Raw genomic sequence first — 20426 nt, forward strand, 5'->3', positions numbered from 1 at the left:
TGGTGTAAAATTTTTCCAGATATTATTGATATGATATTTCCATATATGTCTAAATAATTAATATTTTCAATATTTGCAAATAGAACTCTAGAGTTCCTCTGATAAATAAATAAATCATATGCACAAGCATCACATGCATCATGTGCATAAGCAGGTTTTGCTCCATGCTTCTTGTTCAATGGTCTAACTCTGCGTTCTTCATTTATTTTGAAGACAAGCTGACTCATCGGTACTACACCAGAGCCAACACTTCAAGACTGATGGATCACTTAGAGCAAGAGAACATAGAACTCAAGGAGGAAGTGGCCAGATTGACTGCCCTGATGGAGTCTTTCATGGCCGCCCAAAGCCAGTCATGTCCAACGCCTTCAACTCCTCCCCAGAGGACACTCATCTCTGAGATTGCCTCTTCAACAGTGCCTGCTGCCAGCACCCACTTCGCGCCAACTGCTATGCCAATCGGGTTTCCCTGGGGGATGCCCGCGAATTTTGTTCCTGAGGGTCTCTCCCCCATGTTTGCTTCTCTGCCGGCATCTAGCCCGATCCTCGCCATTCCACCTCCGGTCGTGCATACTATGCCAAGAGTAGACGACACCATCTACCACTCTGAGCCGTCTGAGGGCCCAGACGTGTATGAAAAGATGGATGCAATGAACGATCAGTTTCTTGAGCTTCGCAAGGAACTCAAAACTCTCAGAGGAAAGGACCTCTTTGGAAAGTCTGTTGCTGAACTCTGCCTGGTTCCTAATGTCCAGATCCCTGTAAAGTTCAAAGAACCTGACTTTGAAAAGTACAAGGGAAACACTTGCCCGCTCAGCCACTTGGTTATGTATGCAAGGAAAATGTCGACTCAGAACGATAATGATCAGCTCCTCATTCATTATTTCCAGGACAGTCTGTCCGGTGCCGCCCTGAGATGGTACATGGGCTTGGACAGTGCGAACATCCGATCCTTCAATGACCTTGGTGAAGCTTTCTTCAAACAGTACAAATATAACATGGATATGGCTCTCGATAGGGATCAATTGAGAGCTATGTCCCAGAAGGACAAGGAAACTTTCAAGGAGTACGCCTAGAGGTGGCGAGAACTAGCCGCATAGATTGTGCCTCCGCTGGAAGAAAAAGAAATGACCAAGATCTTCCTGAAGACCTTGAGCTCATTTTATTATGAGCGGATGATTGCCAGCGCTCCTTCTGACTTCACCGAGATGGTGAATATGGGGATGCGTTTGGAGGAAGGAGTCAGGGAAGGGCGCCTGACTAGAGAAGAAGGCTCTTTTGCCAAACGATATGGGGCGTTTGGAAAGAAGAAAGATGGTGAGGCATATGCTATGACCTCCCATGTCAAACCCAGAAGACCCTCTGTGAGGAGGAAAACCGTGTGTCCCGCCGGTAATCAGCATCAGGTGGCTCACATAGCACCTGTTTTCAGAGAAAACCAGCATTATCAGCATAATAATAACCAGCAACAACAACACCAACAATATCAACAACAACAACACCGTCCTCAACAGCATGCCTACCAGCCTCGAAACAATAATCAGACCAGTACACACTAAGAGAGGAAAAGGGTCACTTTTGATCCTATTCCCATGACCTACGCAGAGCCATATCCCTATTTGATAGAGAGGAAACTGATCACTCCACGTGACCCACCGACTATACCTACCAACCCTCAGTGGTGGTATAAGCCCGAGCTATATTGTGTTTATCATTCCGGTGCCCCCGGACATGATGTGGAGAACTGCTACCCGCTGAAGACCAAGGTTCAAGACCTTGTGAGGAGCGGTATCTTATGTTTCGAGGACGTAGGTCCCAACATCAAGAAGAACCCATTGCCCGAGCATGGGAAATCTGTTGTCAACATGGTCCAGGGCTGCCCTGGTAAATATAAGGTCCGATATGTCAGCCATATCCGATAATCATTGGTCGAGATGCACAGACTGTTGTGTGAATACAGTCACTATGAGCATGACCATGATAGATGCCGTGTCTGCACTGTCAATCAGAGAGGGTGTTGTCAAGTTGGAAAAGACATCCAAGAAATGCTGGATGAAGATGTAATTGAAATACTTCAGAATCGCGATGGGGATGATGAAGTTAATGTGATATCACCAGTGTTCAGGATCCCAGAGCCTGTTGTCATCTGATATGATGGCAGCAAATAGAAGGCTTCTCCCTCTCTCATAATTAAACCAGCTGGCCCTGTGCCATATTCTTCTGATAAGACTGTCCCTTATCGTTACAATGCTGTGGCATTGGAAGATGGGAAGGAGGTTCCCCTGCCCTCTACCTCTGTTGTTAATATCGCTGATGTCAGCGGCCTTACCCGTAGTGGTCCGTTTTCTCGGCTCCGCCGAAACCCCAGGCTGACATCAGAAGGGTTGATATTGCTGATTGCGCTGTCCGTCCGGTTGGAAATTTTGCTGTTGCTCTGAATCCGACACTTGTTGCTAATAAACCTGCCACTGTTGTAAGAACTCCTGTCCCTACTGGCTAGAATGGCATGATAAAAGAGGACTGTAATGAGATACTAAGGCTCATCAAGAGGAGTGAATATAATGTTGTAGATCAGCTTCTACAAACGCCATCAAAGATCTCTGTGCTATCTTTGCTAATGAACTCAGAACCACACCGGGAAGCTCTGCAGAAGGTGTTGGATGTGGCGTATGTAAATTATGACGTCACAATAAAACTTTTAGGTTTTTGTTTGCTTTCTAACCATTCCTTTCGACAAATAGAAGTGCGGTGGCGACTCGACTTGTATGGTTTACCTTAGATTTAGTCAATATCTCTAATGGTAACGAATACCCTGCTACAGAAAAGTGGCGACTCTGCTGGGGATCTTTTGCCTAGTGGGTTTTGCCTACTTTTCATGTTTTGTTGTATTGTATTGTATTTTGTTTGGTGACATATTTTTGTGCAATTTGGGATTACTGTATTGTATGTAATGATTGAATTGCTTGAATATTAATTCCTTGTATGCTTGGTGATCTTTGTGAGATGAGTTCTACACCCAAACTCGAGTGCACTTAGGATAGGAGAATGGCATAGTCTTGTTGACTTGTGTGGAGTTATTCCTTAGCAAGTTGACTTGCAAGTCCATTCACTTGGTGGAGGTCATGTTGGGATCAATAGTGTCACACAAGTAGTTGTGGTTAGACATTACTCTTTCCAATATAGACCTTAAAAGCCAAGGACCTTAGTATACCAAGCCCATCTTGGCCTATTTTTAGGATGTAGTGCGAAAGTCGTTCAAGTGTAAGATTTGATACGATTGTTACGCGATAGTACACTCATAAGAGTCTCTCTTGAGAATATTTTTGGAATACGAGTAGTCGTTTCTCCGATAATATCCGAAAGATGGGATGATGACTATGGGAACCTCTTGTAGAACATGTTTGGCAGGATAAACCCTAGTATGCTCCCTTTGGGTGGTTCTTAACCGAGACTCCACGCTCGTGACTTGCAACAAACCCTTGATTCGTGGTTGATTCGTTCATGTATCCTTAATATCAATGGAACTTGGGTGTTGATAAGGTGTAAACCATAATCCACCAAAATGGATGATTGATATTAAGGATAGTATGATCCATCCCACGACCTTTGTTTGGTGTGCTTTGCTTGATCCTTGAGTGTGATTGTTGCATTCATGCATTCATGCACCCATTTGCATCCATATCATCAAAACAATCAGAAAAGTTTCAAGGAACTTAAAAGGTCTATTTGCAATTTTTCAGACATGGAAAGACAAAGAAGGAATACAAAGAAGTACAGTTTCAGACAACCAGGCGTGAAAGAGCTAAGGAAATTGACACCTTATGTATTAGATCCTTTGGGTTTCAAGGCTCGTTTTGGGAAGCTTCTTCCTCTTCTGACTACTCAGGTGGACGAAGGGTTGATGAGTGTATTGGTGCAGTTTTATGATCCTTTGTACCATTTCTTCACATTTCTGGATTTTCAGCTTTTGCCCACGCTTGAGGAGTATGCATATCTTGTGGGCATACCTATTCTAGACCATTTGCTGTTCAGTGGCTTGGAGAGTGTTCCTACTTCTCGAGAGATAGCTGATATGTTGCATATAGATGAATCTCTGGTTGGTGCTCATATGACTACCAAAGGTGGAATTCAAGGTCTCCCTTCTGAGTTCCTTATTGCTCAAGCTACTGTGTATGGGAAGGCCATGAGTGAGGACGCCTTCGAGGCCATATTTGCACTTCTCATCTATGGGTTAGTGTTGTTCCCCAACATCGACAACTTTGTGGATGTGAACGCTATTAGGATTTTCTCTACTCTTAATCCCATTTCGACTCTGTTGGGTGACACTTATTTCTCTTTGCATATGAGGAATGCAAAGGGTGGTGGTGCCATTGTATGTTGTTTGCCTCTGTTGTATAAGTGGTTTATTTCTCACTTACCGCAGACGGTCGCCTTCAAGGAGAACAAGGGATGTCTACGGTGGTCCATGAGACTTATGTCTCTCTCTAATGATGATATCTCCTGGTACAACCGCGTGTATGATGGTGTGCCGATTATCGACTCTTGTGGTGAATTCTCCAATGTGCCTCTTCTTGGTACATGCGGTGGAATTAGCTACAACCCCATTTTGGCACGTCGTTATCTTGGGTTCCCCCTAAAGGATAAACCCAATAACATTCTGTTATAGGGTGTGTTCTTTCAGGAGGGTAAAGATCCCCAAGGCTTGAAGAGCAGGATGGTCCGCGCCTGGCGCAAGATTCATAGGAAAGGAAGGAAGGAGCTAGGTCCAAAGAACTGTGTCGCTTTGGAGCCTTACACTGCTTGGGTTAGGAGGAGAGCTTCTGAGTACCTTATGCCCTACGAGGATCCAAGACCTACACCTTTGGTTATGACTGGGCCTTCAACCCTCCCTGACCAAGGAGTAGAGGAGTTGAGAGACGAAGACCGTTCACGTGCTTGGATCCGTGAACGAGAAGAGTTGCTTCAGCGGATCAAGGAGAAGGATGCTTTGATTGAGTTTCTCGAGCATCATGTTATTGATGATCCTAATGATGCATGGACTTCTCTACTTCCTCAGTCTTCCAGGTTTTGGAAGAGGAAGTACGATCGACTCGCCAAAGAAAAGGCAGATATGGAGGCATCCTATGCAGAGGAGGTGAAGAGGCTTTGTGCATCTTATCTTCCTGTGTCCCGAGCTTTAGATGATTGTTTCTAGGGATCCATAGGATGTTTATTTTCCTTTTCTCTTATATTTGGTTACCAATGTTGTACTTCTTTGGTGTAAAAAAAATATATTTTCCAGATATCATTGATGAGATGTTTCCATATATGATAAAAGTATAATATTTCCCAAAGTTTGCAAATAGAATTCTAAAGTTCCTCTGAAATAAAAACAAATCGTATGCACAAGCATTTCATGCATCATGTGCATAAGCAGGTTTTGTTCTCGGCTTCTTGTCCTATGGTCTAACTCTGTGTTCTTCATTTATTTTGAAGACAAGCTGACTCACCGGTACTACACCAGAGCCAACTCTTCGAGACTGATGGATCATTTGGAACAAGAGAACCGTGAGCTGAAAGAAGAGGTAGCCAGATTGACTGCCCTAATGGAGTCATTCTTGGCCGCTCAGAGTCAGTCTTCTCCAACACCCGCAACTCCTCCCCAGAGGACAGTTATTTCTGAGATTGCGACTTCTACTGTGCCTGCTGCAACAACCCATTTTGCACCATCCATGCTAGCCGGTTTCCCTTGGGGAATGCCCGCCAATTTTGTGCCAGAAGGTTTTGCTCCTACTCTTGCTTCTTTGCCGGCATCTAGCCCGGTCCTTTCAGTGCCACCTCCCGTTGTGCACACACTACCAAGAGTTGAAGATACCATCTACCATTTTGAGCCATCTGAGGGCCCAAATGTTTATGAAAAGATGGATGACATGAAAGATCAATTCCTTGAGCTTCGCAAGGAACTGAAGACCTTGAGGGGAAACGACCTCTTCGGTAAGAGTGCTGTTGAGTTGTGCCTCGTGCCCAACGTGAAGATCCCTATTAAATTCGAAGTACCTGACTTTGAGAAGTATAAGGGAAACACATGCCCTCTCAGCCATCTTGTGATGTATGCTCGCAAGATGTCGAAGCAAACTGATAATGACCTACTGCTCATCCACTATTTCCAGGACAGTCTGTCCGATGCCGCTCTCCGGTGGTACATGGGGCTGGAAAGTTCGAACATCCGCTCTTTCAATGATCTTGGCGAGGCCTTCGTCAAGTAATATAAATACAATATGGATATGGCTCCTGATAGGGACCAGCTGAGGGCAATGTCGCAGAAAGAGAAAGAGACCTTCAAAGAATACGCCCAGAGGTGGCACGAGTTGGCAGCTCAGATAGTGCCACCCCTGGAGGAGAAGGAGATGACCAAGATCTTTTTGAAGACCTTGAGTTCGTTCTACTACGAGAGGATGATAGCCAGTGCTCCCTCAGACTTCACCGAGATGGTGAATATGGGAATGAGACTGGAAGAAGGGGTCCGTGAAGGACGTTTAACTCGAGATGAAAGCTCTTCAATAAAGAGATATGGAAGCTTTGCAAAGAAGAAGGAGGGAGAGGCACATGCTGTGTCTTCCCATGTCAAGAGAAGACCCTCTGTGAAGAGGAAGATTGCCCGCCCAGTCAGTAACCAGCATCAGGTGGCTCGCATAGCACCTGTTTTCAGAGAAGCTCAACATTATCAACAACAACAATCTCAACAATATCAGCAACAACAACAGCGTCCACAACAACAGGCCTATCAGCCTTGAAACAACAACAACAATAACAATGCCAGCACCAGCTATGAGAGGAAGAGGGTCACCTTTGATCCAATTCCAATGACTTATGCTTAACTCTATCCATCTCTAATTGATAGAAAGTTAATTACTCCGCGATACCCTCCCGCTGTACCTGCTAACCCCCAGTGGTGGTACAAGCCAGAACTTCATTGCGTATATCATTCCGGTGCTCCCGGACATGACGTGGAGAATTGTTTTCCCTTGAAGACCAAGGTGCAAGACCTTGTGAGAAATGGGATTTTGTTTTTCGAGGACATATGTCTGAACGTGAAGAAGAACCCATTGCCCGAGCATGGGAAATCTATCAGTATGGTCCAGGGCTACTCTGGCAAATACAAAGTCAAATATGTCAGTCATATTCGACAATCGCTGGTTGAGATGCATCATTTGCTGTATGACTATAGCCATTATGAGCATGACCACGATAGATGTCGAGTTTGTTCTATCAATCAGAGAGGTTGTCGCCAGGTGCGCAAGGATGTTCAGGAAATGCTTGATGAAGGAGTCATTGAGATCCTTCAAAACAAAAATGTTGACGAAGATGCTATTGAAGTCAACGTAATTTCTCCGGTATTTTGGATACCTGAGCCTGTTGTCATTAAGTATGATGGTAGCAAGTAGAAGGTTTCTCCTACCCTGACTATCAAGCCATCCGGCCCTGTACCGTACTCTTCTGAGAAGGCGGTCCGTTATCGCTACAATGTTGTAGCAGTGGAAAATGGGAAAGAGGTGTCCCTGCCCTCTTCATCCGTCATTAATATTGCTGACGTTAGTGGCTTGACCCGCAGCGGTCGTGTTTTTTCGGCTCCGTTGAAGCCTCAAGCTGATGTTCAAGGAAGTACTGATACTGGTTTTGTTGAACGCCCGATTGGGAATGCTGTGAGTGCTCCGAATCCGGCACTTGCTGTTAAGCCCTTCTCTACATTGAGAATTCCTGCTTCTGCTGGCCCGAGTGGCAATACGAGAGAAGATTGTGATGAGATGCTGAGACTCATCAAAAGAAGCGAGTACAACATTGTCGATCAGCTTCTACAAACACCATCCAAGATATCCGTGTTATCATTGCTATTAAATTCATAACCACACCGAGAAGCTCTGGAGAAGGTGTTGGATGTGGCGTATGTGGATCACTATGTCACGATAGAGCAATTTGATAGTATCGTTGCAAACATCACCGCTTGTAACAATTTGAGCTTTTGTGACGCTGATCTCCCCGAAGAGGTAAGAGACCACAACTTGGCATTACACATATCTATGAGCTGCAAGGATGATGCCATGTCCAATGTGCTGGTGGACACTGGGTCATTACTGAATGTATTGCCGAAATCCACTCTTACGAAGTTGTCATATCAGGGGCCTCCCATGAGGCAGAGTGGAGTAGTTGTGAAGGCTTTCGATGGGTGTCGCAAAACTGTGATTAGAGAGGTCGATCTCCCAGTTAAAATCAGACCAAGTGATTTCTAGATTACCTTCCAGGTTATGGACATTCACTAATCGTATAGTTGTCTCCTAGGCAGACCATGGATTCACGAGGCTGGCGCCGTGACATCCACCCTACACTTGAAACTGAAATTTGTAAAGAATAAGAAGCTGGTGGTGGTAGGGGAGAAAAGGCTCTCCTGGTAAGACATTTGTCTTCCTTCTCTTATATAGATGCTGAGGATGAAGTTGGAAAACCGTTCCAAGCTTTATCTATTGCTGAACCTGTTGAGAAGAGAACTCTTTCATTTGCTTCCTACAAAGATGCAAAGTTGGCCATTGAGCATGGTGCAACTACTGGTTTAGGGCAAATGATTGAGTTGGAAGACAAAAAGTCTCGGGCTGGCATAGGCTATTCTTTTGGGGTCTTCAACAAGCAAGGGTTGTTCAAGAGTGGGGGATTCATCCACACCAGTCAAGACAAAGAGGTTGCTGCCATTTTGGAAGAGGACGAAGAGGATTCTGGAAATTTCATCATCCCTGGAGGGGTCTGCAATAATTGGGTCGCTGTGGATATTCCGACAGTTATCCATAAGTCAAAGTAATGTTCATTGTGTTTAAAAAACCCTTCTCCCATGCCAAAAGGAGAAGTGATGACATTGTTGGCACATAAATACAATGATGTTTTTATTCAATAAATTCATGTTAAATGTTTGTTTTTCCAATTATTTTCCCTTTTTTCTTTTGCATGAAATTGGTGATCACATAAAACCCTAAAAATAAGAATAAAATCAATCTTTTCATCTGCATAATGATTTGCCTTGGTTGAATTCTAAAGTTTTTTATATCCAAAATCATTATGCAGGTTAATCAAACCCATTGAACATAATGATCCAACGCCATCTCCCAACTTTGAATTCCCTGTATTTGAGGCGGAAGAAGATGATGTTGAAGGGATTCCTGACGAGATTACCCATCTACTTGAGCATGAGGAGAAGATCACTCATCCGCATCTAGAGAATCTAGAAACAGTTAATTTGGGGTCTGAAGATCGTGTGCGAGAAGTAAAGATTGGGGCACTCCTGGAAGAATTTTTTAAGAAGGGGTTGATCGAATTGCTACGAGAATATGTTGACGTCTTTGCCTGGTCATATGAAGACATGCCTGGTCTAGATACAGATATTGTGCAACATTTCCTACCTTTGAAGCCTGAGTGCGTGCCTGTGAAGCGGAAGCTCAGAAGAACCCATCCCGATATGGCAGTAAAGATCAAAGAGGAAGTTCAGAAGCAAATTGATGTGGGGTTTCTGGTGACTTCTACATATCCTCAATGGGTGGCCAATATTGTGCCTGTGCCTAAGAAAGATGGAAAGGTCCGAATGTGTGTGGACTATAGAGACTTGAATAAAGCTAGTCCGAAAGATGATTTCCCTTTACCACATATTGATATGTTGATAGACAATACAACTAAATTCAATGTCTTCTCATTTATGGACGGATTTTCCAGATATAATCAGATTAAGATGGCACCCGAGGATATGGAGAAGACAACATTCATCACACCTTGGGGAACATTCTGTTATCGAGTGATGCCCTTCGGTCTGAAGAACACCGGAGCCACGTATCAACGAGCCATGACTACCTTGTTTCATGATATGATGCATAAGGATATCGAGGTATATGTTGATGATATGATCGCTAAGTCAAGAACGGAAGTAGAACATGTAGGGCACTTGTTAAAGCTTTTTCAGCGTTTGAGAAAATATAAGCTTCGTCTGAATCCCAGCAAGTGTACATTTGGAGTCCGTTCCGACAAGTTATTGGGCTTTATCGGCAGTGAAAGAGGTATTGAGGTTGATACTGCAATAGTCAAAGGAATATAAGAGATGCCTGCGCCCAAAACTGAGAAGCAAGTCCGAGGCTTTCTTGGCCGCTTGAATTATATCTCCAGATTCATATCCCACATGACTGCCACATGTGCGCCAATATTCAAGCTCCTCCGGAATAATCAGTCTCATGATTGGAACGAGGATTGCCAAAAGGCTTTTGATAGTATTAAAGAGTATTTGTCTGAACCTCCGATTTTGTCTCCGCCTGTGGAAGGGAGACCATTGATTATGTATCTGACAGTTCTTGAAGACTCAATGGGTTGTGTCCTTGGTCAGCAAGAAGCATCAGGGAAGAAAGAGTATGCCATCCACTACTTGAGTAAGAAGTTTACTGATTGTGAGTCTCGATACTCAATGCTTGAGAAAACATGATGTGCTTTGGCTTGGGCTGCTAAGCGCTTACGCCAGTATATGTTGAATCATACGACTTGGTTGATATCCAAAATGGATCCAATCAAGTATATCTTTGAGAAGCCCGCTTTAACTGGGAGGATTGCTCGTTGGCAGATGTTGTTATCTGAATATGATATTGAGTGTCGGGCTCAGAAGGCTATTAAAGATAGTATCTTGGCTGACCACTTGGCGCATCAACCGATCGAAGATTATCAGTCAGTTCAGTACGACTTCCCAGATGAAGATATTCTGTATTTGAAAATGAAAGATTGCGATGAGCCTACACTCGATGAAGGGCCAGAACCTGGTTCCAGATGGAGTATGGTGTTTGATGGCGCTGTAAATTAGTACGGAAATGGTATTGGGGCAGTGATTATTACTCCTCAGGGCATACATTTTCCTTTTACAGCAAGGCTGACTTTCAAATGCACGAATAATATGGCGGAGTATGAGGCTTGTATTATGGGATTAGAAGAATGAATTGATCTTAGGATCAAGCATCTTGATGTTTATGGTGATTCGGCCCTCGTTGTTAATCAGATTAAGGGTGAATGGGAAACGAATCAGCCCGGCCTCATCCCATATAGGGATTATGCGAGGAGGATTTCAACGTTCTTTACTGAAGTTGACTTCCATCATATTCCTCGAGATGAGAATCGGATGGCAGACGCTCTCGCTACACTGGCTTCAATGATTGTAGTAAGAATTTGGAATGACGTCCCCAATAGCACTGTGATGCGCTTGGATAGACCAGCTCATGTATTTGCAGTAGAGGAGGTGCAAGACGATAAGCCATGGTATTATGATATCAAGTGTTTCCTTCAGAGCCAGATTTACCCGCCTGGGGAATCTGTGAAAGATAGGAAGACTTTGAGGAGATTGTCAGGCAGTTTCTACCTCAATGGTGATGTGCTTTATAAAAGAAATTTTGACATGGTGTTGCTCAGATGCGTGGATAGACACGAAGCAGATATGTTAATGACTAAGGTCCATGAGGGTTCATTTGGCACCCATTCCAATGGACATGCCATGGCTAGAAAAATGTTGAGAGCAGGCTACTATTGGCTGACAATGGAGTCTGACTGCTGCAAATACGTAAAGAAATTCCATAAGTGTCAGATCTACGCGGATAAGATTCATATTCCTCCGACACTTCTAAATGTGATTTCATCACCATGGCCTTTCTCCATGTGGGGAATTGGCATGATTGGCATGATAGAGCCGAAAGCGTCCAACGATCACAGATTTATTCTCGTAGCAATTGATTACTTCACCAAATGGGTGGAAGCGGCATCATATGCAAACGTGACAAGGCAGGTGATCGTGAAATTTATCAAGAATCAACTCATATGCCGGTATGGTATGCCAGATAAGATCATTACTGATAATGGATCTAACTTGAACAACAAGATGATGAAAGAGCTGTGTAGCGAGTTCAAGATCGCACATCATAATTCTTATCCTTACAGACCCAAGATGAATGGGACTGTTGAAGCCGCTAATAAGAATATCAAGAAGATTATCCAGAAGATGGTTGTTATGTACAAAGATTGGCATGAGATGCTGTCATTTGCTTTACATGGATATCGTACGTCTGTCCGCACTTCAACAGGGGCAACCCCTTTCTCTCTTGTTTATGGCATGGAGGTTGTGCTCCCAGTAGAGGTGGAGATCCCATCAATGAGGGTTTTGATGGAGGCCAAGTTGACTGATGCTGAATGGGTTCAGAGTCATTATGACCAGCTGAATTTGATAGAAGAGAAGAGATTGACTGCCTTGTGCCATGGCCAGTTATATCAGCAAAGGATGAAGAAATCCTTTGATAAGAAGGTCAAGCCTCGTGTGTTCCGAGAAGGTGACCTTGTGCTCAAGAAATTCTTGTCTTTCGCGCCCGATTCCAGGGGCAAGTGGACTCCAAACTATGAAGGTCCATATGTTGTTAAGAGAGCCTTTTCAGGCGGTGCATTGATACTTACAACTATGGATGGGGAGGATTTCACTCGTCTTGTGAATTCAGATGCAGTCAAGAAATACTTTGCCTAAAGATAAAAATAGAATAGCTCGCTAAGTTGAAAACCCGAAAGGGCGGTTTAGGAAAAAATGAGCGTCTCGGTGGATTGAAAACTCGAAAGGGCGATCCAGGCAAAAATTAGAGACATATAAATTGAATATATGTATCCCGCTAGATTGAGTACCTCACCCCGGGGAAATCTAGGCAAAAAAATAGGGATTTGGTAAGTAACTGCATCTTGGCAAGACCGTGTTCTACAAACCGTCATCTGTCAGAGATTCTTGCTCAGTCATCGTCAACCGAAGCTTCAAATACATCGGATTCAGAATTGGTGGAGAAATGGTCATTATGTTTAATGTAGCCCTTTCCAATATATATCACCAATTTCAAATTTGTAAAGATCTATGGAATCTTGCCATTTGCAGACTTCCATTCCATCAAATAAATTTTGAGCCTTTATCCAATTATTTACACTCTTATTCATTTCTATTCAGCAAATGTTTGCATGTTTTAATTGAGAAATATCATTGTTTAAAGTTTTCATAATTTGTTTTTAAACAAAGTGAACTTTCACAACGATGAAGGGATACTGGGGATGTCTTCAGTGCTCTCCCAAGGATGGTAAGATTCTCGACAGGGTAAGACATTTGTTCATATTCTTGGCATGTTTGTATCCTCGTCCTCCGAAACCTTTTTGTGATTTCCTCTCCCGAGCAGAAGATATGCAGCTCCCGTTTTCTCCTCAGCAAGTGAGATCTTGGGTAGGGATAATATTTGGTTGACCTTTGGAAGCTTCCGGTTGGTGGTTTTATCCCCACAAAGATCCGTCATCCCCTTTGTCAGTTTCTCTAGTGAAATCGCCATGATCGTATTCTCAACTAGAATGACTGATGCTCATTCCCCTACAGGGATCTTTGTTATCATGGCCTTCTCTCTTGAGATGTGGTACCGGATGTTCGTGTTTGGTTCGTTGGACCTGTTTGTGTTAGAAATGTCTGTTTGGCAGCATTCAGCATACATAAACCATGCATATATGCATAGTGATAACATTCAAATATTCATGTCGTGTTATTTGCCATATATCTTTGGTTGTTATCTCTTGTTTGAGGGTATTATATTTCCCCAAACAGATGTTGGTGATTGATCTCTCCATATAGGGTCAGCCCCATAAGCAGAAAGTGTTTATCCTTTCTTCCATAGTCCCCGCAGAGTTATGGCCTCGTGGATGATGGTTGTTTCTGTTTCCTCCCAACACATATACGGGGAGGGAGTTCCCTATTGAGTTATATCATCAAAGGGACAAGTCTTGTTCCGTCTTGCCTATCTAATTTGATCCTAGATTGGCCTCTTATGTCTGCTTCCTGCATTTCCCCGTGGTCTAGATGAATAGTTGCTCATTAACCAGTAATTATCCATCTTTTCCCCTGCGGAGTCTGTGGTTTTCTACCCTCATACCGGTAGTTGTGAACCATGTTTTATCCCCTGGCAGAGTTAACCTTTCTGTTCATCCTAACCGATGACGGTTACTTTTCCGTGGTTTTCTACCCAGTATTCGATAGATGTAATCCCCTATTGAATTGCCTACAGCCGTACGATATCCATGTAAAGCAAATGGCAGCATCTCATGCCAATCTTTATACGTAACAACCATCTTCTGGATAATCTTCTTGATATTCTTATTAGCGGCTTCAACAGTCCCATTCATCTTGGGTCTGTAAGGAGAAGAATTATGATGTGCGATCTTGAACTCGCTACACAGCTCTTTCATCATCTTGTTGTTCAAGTTAGATCCATTATCAATAATGATCTTATCTAGCACACCATGCCGGCTTATGAGTTGATTCTTGATAAATTTCACGACCACCTGCCTGGTCACGTTTGCATATGATGCCGCTTCCACCCATTTGGTGAAGTAATCAATTGCTACGAGAATAAATCTGTGACCGTTGGACGCTTTCGGCTCTATCATGCCAATCATGTTGATTCCCCACATGGAGAAAGGCCATGGTGATGAAATCACATTCAGAAGTGTCGGAGGAATATGAATCTTATCCCGTAGATTTGACACTTATGGCATTTCTTTATGTATTTGCAGCAGTCAGACTCCATTGTCAGCCAATAGTAGCCTGCTCTCAACATTTTTCTAGCCATGGCATGTCCATTGGAATGGGTGCCAAATGAACCCTCATTGACCTCAGTCATTAACAGATCTGCTTCGTGTCTATCCACGCATCTGAGCAGCACCATGTCAAAATTTCTTTTATAAAGCACATCACCATTAAGGTAGAAACTGGCTGACCATCTCCTCAAAGTCTTCCTATCTTTCACAGATGCCCCAGGCAGGTAAATCTGGCTCTGAAGGAAACACTTGATATCATAATACCATGGCTTATCGTCTTGCACCTCCTCTACTGCAAATACATGAGCTGGTCTATCCAAGCGCATCACAGTGATATTGGGGACTTCATTCCAAAGTCTTACTACAATCATTGAAGCCAGTGTAGCGAGAGCGTCTGCCATCCGATTCTCGTCTCGAGGAATATGATGGAAGTCAACTTCAGTAAAGAACGTTGAAATCCTCCTCGCATAATCCCTATATGGGATGAGGCCGGGCTGATTCGTTTCTCATTCACCCTTAATCTGATTAACAACGAGGGGCGAATCACCATAAACATCAAGATGCTTGATCCTAAGATCAATGCATTCTTCTAATCCCATAATACAGGCCTCATACTCCGCCATATTATTCGTGCATTAGAAAGTCAGCCTTGCTGTAAAAGGAAAATGTGTGCCCCGAGGAGTAATAATCACTGCCCCAATACCATTTCCGTACTGATTTACAGCGCCATCAAACATCATACTCCATCTGGAACCAGGTTATGGCTCTTCATCGAGTGTAGGCTCATCGCAATCTTTCGTTTTCAAATACAGAATCTCTTCATCTAGGAAGTTGTACTGAACTGACTGATAATCTTCGATCGGTTGATGTGCCAAGTGGTCAGCCAAGATACTACCTTTAATAGCCTTCTGAGCCTGATACTCAATATCATATTCAGATAACAACATCTGCCAACGGGCAATCCTCCTAGTTAAAGCGGGCTTCTCAAAGATATACTTGATTGGATCCATTTTGGATATCAACCAAGTCGTATGATTCAACATATACTGGCGTAAGCGCTTAGCAGCCCAAGCCAAAGCACAACATGTTTTCTCAAGCATTGAGTATCGAGACTCACAATCAGTAAACTACTTACTCAAGTAGTCGATGGCATGCTCTTTCTTCCCTGATGCATCTTGCTGACCAAGGACACAATCTATTGAGTCTTCAAGAACTGTCAGATACATAATCAATGGTCTCCCTTCCACAGGAGGAGACAAAATCGGAGGTTCAGACAAATACTCTTTAATGCTATCAAAAGCCTTTTGGCAATCCTCGGTTCAATCATGAGACTGATCTTTCCGGAGAAGCTTGAATATTGGCGCACATGTGGCAGTCATGTGGGATATGAATCTGGAGATATAATTCAAGCGGCCAAGAAAGCCTCGGATTTGCTTCTCAGTTTTGGGCGCAGGCATCTCTTGTATTGTTTTGACCTTTGCAGGATCAACCTTAATACCTCTTTCACTGACGATACAACCCAATAACTTGCCGGAACGAACTCCAAATGTATACTTGTTGGGATTCAGACGAAGCTTATATTTTCTCAAACGCTGGAAAAGCTTTAACAAGTGCTCTACATGTTCTACTTCCGTTCTTGACTTAGCGATCATATCATCAACATATACCTCGATCTCCTTATGCATCATATCATGAAACAAGGTAGTCATGGCTCGTTGATACGTGGCTCTGGCGTTCTTCAGACCGAAGGGCATCACTCGATAACAGAATGTTCCCCAAGGTGTGATGAATGTTGTCTTCTCCATATCCTCGGGTGCCATCTTAATCTGATTATATCCGGAAAATCCGTCCATAAATGAGAAGACATTGAATTTAGTTGTATTGTCTATCAACATATCAATATGTGGTAGAGGGAAATCATCTTTCGGACTAGCTTTATTCAAGTCTCTATAGTCCACACACATTCGGACCTTTCCATCTTTCTTAGGCACAGGCACAATATTGGCCACCCATTGAGGATATGTAGAAGTCACCAGAAACCCCACATCAATTTGCTTCTGAACTTCCTCTTTGATCTTTACTGCCATATCGGGATGGGTTCTTCTGAGCTTCTGCTTCACAGGCACGCACTCAGGCTTCAAAGGTAGGAAATGTTGCACAATATATGTATCCAGACCAGGCACGTCTTCATATGACCATGCAAAGACGTCAACATATTCTCGTAGCAATTCGATCAACCCCTTCTTAACAGATTCTTCCAGGAGTGCCCCAATCTTTACTTCTCGCACACGATCTTCAGACCCCAAATTAACTGTTTCTAGATTCTCTAGATGCGGATGAGTGATCTTCTCCTCATGCTCAAGTAGATGTGTAATCTCGTCAGGAATCCCTTCAACATCATCTTCTTCCGCCTCAAATACAGGGAATTCAAAGTTGGGAGATGGCGTTGGATCATTATGTTCATTGGGTTTGATTAACCTACATAATGATTTTGGATATAAAAAACTTTAGAATTCAACCAAGGCAAATCATTATGCAGATGAAAAGATTGATTTTATTCTTATTTTTAGGGTTTTATGTGATCACCAATTTCATGCAAAATAAAAAAGGGAAAATAATTGGAAAAACAAACATTTAACATGAATTTATTGAATAAAAACATCATTGTATTTATGTGCCAACAATGTCATCACTTCTCCTTTTGGCATGGGAGAAGGGTTTTTTAAACACAATGAACATTACTTTGACTTATGGATAACTGTCGGAATATCCACAGCGACCCAATTATTGCAGACCCCTCCAGGGATGATGAAATTTCCAGAATCCTCTTCGTCCTCTTCCAAAATGGCAGCAACCTCTTTGTCTTGACTGGTGTGGATGAATCCCCCACTCTTGAACAACCCTTGCTTGTTGAAGACCCCAAAAGAATAGCCTATGCCAGCCCGAGACTTTTTGTCTTCCAACTCAATCATTTGCCCTAAACCAGCAGTTGCACCATGCTCAATGGCCAACTTTGCATCTTTGTAGGAAGCAAATGAAAGAGTTCTCTTCTCAACAGGTTCAGCAATAGATAAAGCTTGGAACGGTTTTCCAACTTCATCCTCAACATCTATATAAGAGAAGGAAGACAAATGTCTTACCAGGAGAGCCTTTTCTCCCCTACCACCACCAGCTTCTTATTCTTTACAAATTTCAGTTTCAAGTGTAGGGTGGATGTCACGGTGCCAGCCTCGTGAATCCATGGTCTGCCTAGGAGACAGCTATACGATGGGTGAATGTCCATAACCTGGAAGGTAATCTAGAAATCACTTGGTCTGATTTTAACTGGGAGATCGACCTCTCCAATCACAGTTTTGCGACACCCATCGAAAGCCTTCACAACTACTCCACTCTATCAAATTCCTCTATCGTGACTTCGTGATCCACATACGCCACATCCAACACCTTCTGCAGAGCTTCTCGGTGTGGTTCTGAACTTAATAGCAATGATAACACAGATATCTTGGATGGCGTTTGTAGAAGCTGATCTACAACGTTGTACTCGCTTCTTTTGATGAGTCTCAGCATCTCATCACAATCTTCTCTCGTATTGCCACTCGGGCCAGCAGAAGCAGGAATTCTCAACGTAGAGGAGGGCTTAACAGCAAGTGCCGGATTCAGAGCGCTCACAGCATTCTCAATCGGGAGTTCAACAAAACCAGTATCAATACTTCCTTGAACATCAGCTTGAGGCTTCAACGGAGCCGAAAAAATACGATCGCTGTGGGTCAAGCCACTAACGTCAACAATATTAACGACGGATGTAGAGGGCAGGGACACCTCTTTCCCATTTTCCACTGCTACAGCATTGTAGCGATAAGGGACCGCCTTCTTAGAAGAGTACGGTACAAGGTCGGCTGGCTTGATAGTCAGGGTAGGAGAAACCTTCTACTTGCTACCATCATACTTGATGACAACAGGCTCAGGTATCCGAAATACCGAAGAAATTACGTTGACTTCAACAGCATCTTCATCAACATTTCTGTTTTGAAGGATCTCAATGACTCCTTCATCAAGCATTTCCTGAACATCCTTGCGCACCTGGCGACAACCTCTCTGATTGATAGAACAAACTCGACATCTATCGTGGTCATGCTCATAATTGCTATAGTCACACAACAAATGATGTATCTCAACCAACGATTGTCGAATATGACAGACATATTTGACTTTGTATTTGCCAAGGCAGCCCTGGACCATATTGACAGATTTCCCATGCTCGGGCAATGGTTCTTCTTCACGTTCGGACCTATGTCCTCGAAAAACAAAATCCCACTTCTCACAAGGTCTTGCACCTTGGTCTTCAAGGGATAACAATTCTCCACGTCATGTCTGGGAGCACCAGAATGATATACGCAATGAAGTTTTGGCTTGTACCACCACTGGGGGTTAGCAGGTACAGCGGGAGGGTCTCGCGGAGTAATTAACTTTCTATCAATCAGAGATGGATAGAGTTCAGCATAAGTCATTGGAATTGGATCAAAGGTGACCCTTTTCCTCTCATAGCTGGTGCTGGCATTGTTATTGTTGTTGTTGTTTCAAGGTTGGTAGGCCTGTTGTTATGGACGCTGCTGTTGTTGCTGATATTGTTGAGATTGTTGTTGTTGATAATGCTGAGCTTCTCTGAAAACAGGTGCTATGTGAGCCATCTGATGCTGGTTACTGACTGGCCGGGCAATCTTCCTCTTTACAGAGGGTCTTCTCTTGACATGGGAAGACACAACATTGGCCTTTCCCTCCTTCTTCTTTTCAAAGCTTCCATATCTCTTTACTGAAGAGCCTTCATCTCGAGTTAAACGTCCTTCACAAACCCCTTCTTCCAGTCTCATTCCCATATTCACCATCTCGGTGAAGTCTGAGGGAGCACTGGCTATCATCCTCTCGTAGTAAAACGAACTCAAGGTCTTCAAAAAGATCTTGGTCATCTTCTTCTCCTCTAGGGGTGACACTATTTGAGCTGCCAACTCGCGCCACCACTGGGCGTATTCTTTGAAGGTCTCTTTCTCTTTCTGGGACATTGCCCTCAGCTGGTCCCTATCAGGAGCCATATCCACGTTGTATTTATATTGCTTGATGAAGGCCTCGCCAAGATCGTTGAAAGAGAGGATGTTCAAACTTTCCAGCCCCATGTACCACCGGAGAACGGCACCGGACATACTGTCCTGGAAATAGTGGATGAGCAGTTGGTCATTATCAATTTGCGTCGACATCTTGCGAGCATACATCACAAGATGGCTGAGAGGGCATGTGTTTCCCTTATACTTCTCAAAGTCAGGTACTTTGAATTTAATAGGGATCTTCACGTTGGGCACGAGGCACAACTCAACAACACTCTTACCGAAGAGGTCCTTTCCCCTCAAGGTCTTCAGTTCCTTGCAAAGCTCAAGGAATTGATCTTTCATGTCATCCATCTTTTCATAAACATCTGGGCCCTTAGATGGATCAGAATGGTATATGGTATCTTCAACTCTTGGTAGTGTGTGCACAACGGGAGGTGGCACTGAAAGGACCGGGCTAGATGTCGGCAAAGAAGCAAGAGTAGGAGCAAAACCTTCTGGCACAAAATTGGCTGGCATTCCCCAAGGGAAACCGGCTGGCATGGATGACGCAAAATGGGTTGTTGCAGCAGGCACAGTAGAAGTCGCAATCTCAGAAATGACTGTCCTCTTGGGAGGAGTTGCGGGTGTTGGAGAAGACTGGCTCTGAGCGGCCAAGAATGACTCCATCAGGGCAGTCAATCTGGCTACCTCTTC

The sequence above is a fragment of the Lathyrus oleraceus genome, chromosome 2 (assembly GCF_024323335.1).
Source record: "Lathyrus oleraceus cultivar Zhongwan6 chromosome 2, CAAS_Psat_ZW6_1.0, whole genome shotgun sequence".
NCBI lineage: Eukaryota > Viridiplantae > Streptophyta > Magnoliopsida > Fabales > Fabaceae > Lathyrus > Lathyrus oleraceus.